Here is a 2399-nt window from a genome sequence, read left to right on the forward strand (position 1 = left end):
CGAGAGGTTTTGTTTTGTTATTATTGTTGTTGTTGGTTGCTGTCAAGTTGAACATGACTCATATCGACCCTAAGAACAAAAGACCTGAAGCCTTTCTATTACTATCGCTGTTTCTCAAAGTTTATAGAATTTTCAGAGGTATGTTGTTTAGGAAGTGAATGCCACTCTAGTATACAATAATGTTGTGAAAGAGAAGATAACATGAGATTGTTAACAATTTCAACTTGCTCAGCTCCATAATCAATAAATACTCCTTGCACAAGCACTAAGGAAATCAAAAGATGAATTACATTGGTTAAGTCTGCTGTCAGGGACCTCTTCAAAATGCTAAAGAGCAATGATGTCAGTCTAGAGACTGAGGTGTACCTGATCCAGGCCATGGTCTTCACAGTTACCTGCTATGGATCAGAGAGCTGGACAATGACTAAAGAGGACAAAAGAATTGATACCTTTGGGTTGGGTGCTGGAGAAGAGCATTAAACATATCATAGACAGTCAGGAGACCAGATAGGTCTGTCTTAGAGAGAGTGAAACCAATTTTCTCCTTGGAGGCAAGGACTTTGAAGCTCCATCTCACATTCTTTAAACACATGGCAAGAAGGGACTAATGCTTAGAGAAGGACATCATACTTGGAAGGGTAGAGGGAAAGTACAAGAGAGGAAGACCCTGGATGAGATGGATTGACACTGGAGCAATAGGATTAGGTGTGTCGGGTTCAGTGAGATGCATTAAAATAATGGGTGACTGGAAGGAACACTAAAGTTGGCAACAGGGAAGAAGGATTTGCAGCTGGAAAACACTGGCTCGGTGAGAGAAATGAGGCCGGAGATAGAATGATAAAATTCTGTACATTCAATGATTTATTCATTGCAAATACCTTTTTTTTCTCTCTCTCTCAGAATTTTATTAGGTGGCATTTGGGCAAGAGAGAAAACCCCTGAAACAGTTGCCCACCTGGTTCAGGACAACTGGAAGAGGAGCCTCGGGGAAACATGCTGTCACAGAGGTGAAAACAGACCTTTGATTTTCTTTGCTTTTACAAGAGCTGACCTAAGCATCTGTGTCTAAGTTCAGATCATTTTCAGATGGTCAGCCAGAGGAAGGCAAGTCTCAGGTCAGACCAGACAGACAGGTGCCCAGTTTTACACGGGGCAGGGGTTATTACTATTCCCAGATTGAGACTTGGCAGGAAGGAGAACATGACAAATGACAAAAGGGGCAATTTCTCCCTCAAAATATGAGTGGGATGGTAATTACACAGGTGTATAACCTCAGTGTTTACAAGGGAGCAATCTAAGTCGTGATTTCTTCGTTGATACCTGACGCCCAACCCAGAAATTGCCTTGAGTTTGCCCTTCCCAAGGCTGCCCCCGCAGCAGGGTGTGCAGTGGCTCTGTGGAAGGCCTGGCACAGAAGGGAGGGGGCTGACTTTGCTACAGCAAGAAGGGGCTTAAGGAGGAATAGCAGGCTTGGTGAAGAGTAGCCTGCACCCCTACGATTCCAAGACTTCTATCACATTTACAAATACATGCATAAATAAATTACATACAACAGCGAGTCTGGGAGGCGGGCTCTGCAAAAGTTCTAGGAAAGGGTGCTGGCCTCTCAGTTACAGGCTCCGTGTGTTTTCTCCTGCCAGGGTAAGCCCCATCCCAGCCCACCCCACTTCAAGGTTCAGTTTGTACAGTAAGGAGAGTTGTTGTAAGCAGGTTTTGAACCTTGAGACTTGGGCTGCAGTAGCTGGGTTGGTTGCGCTGACCGGAGCCACTCTGAACATCCTGTGGAACGTGGTGGTGCAGCAGCTGGGAGTGTGGCTGCTGGTGTGCAGGCAGGATGTGCAAGAATGGTGGGGGCGCATACCCAGGAGTTGCACCAGGGGCCAGAGGCCCAGTGGAGCCCAAGGCTGAAGGCAGGTTGAATGGTGGAGGGGTCCCTGCATGAAAAGCCTGTGTCTTATAGACAGAACCAGTCATGTCTGGTAGGCCGGTGGTGCTTGAAGACACGGATACTCCTTTGTCAGGCCCAGAACCTGTAGACTTGGTTTGTGCCTGTGATGATCATATATATATATATAGTCTCCTGCTGCTGTGCCCTGGGTCAGCTCGTAATAGCCACGCTGTAACTGGGCTGCCCATAGCCACTAGCCTGCTGAAAAGGCGTGGTGGGGGTGCTGAGGTTCACGTTGTGCTGCTTGGCCGAGGCTGGAGGAACAAACATAGTGGGCCCATATGGGAAGGCACTGGGCACACCTGTGTAGTAGAGGAGGCCCGTGTAGCTGTAGCCAGGAGGCAGCGCAGGGTTCAGAAAGGGTTGCTGGGCTGTGTGATGGCTCTGAGGCTGGCTCTGCTGCGGCTGACCCAATGTGGTGGGAAGTACAGGGGACGCAGAATCACCTCGG

The 2399-nt window shown here is 48.0% G+C and overlaps 1 pseudogene; it reads right to left on the bottom strand.

Moving 5' to 3' along the window:
• Positions 1–1675: 1675 nt before the first annotated feature.
• Positions 1676–2399, bottom strand: part of LOC102869698 — a 3363-nt pseudogene continuing 2639 nt past the window's right edge.

Source organism: Elephantulus edwardii, unplaced genomic scaffold (assembly GCF_000299155.1).
Source record: "Elephantulus edwardii isolate Elephantulus edwardi_28Jun2011 unplaced genomic scaffold, EleEdw1.0 scaffold00038, whole genome shotgun sequence".
In the NCBI taxonomy this organism is placed as follows: Eukaryota; Metazoa; Chordata; class Mammalia; order Macroscelidea; family Macroscelididae; genus Elephantulus; species Elephantulus edwardii.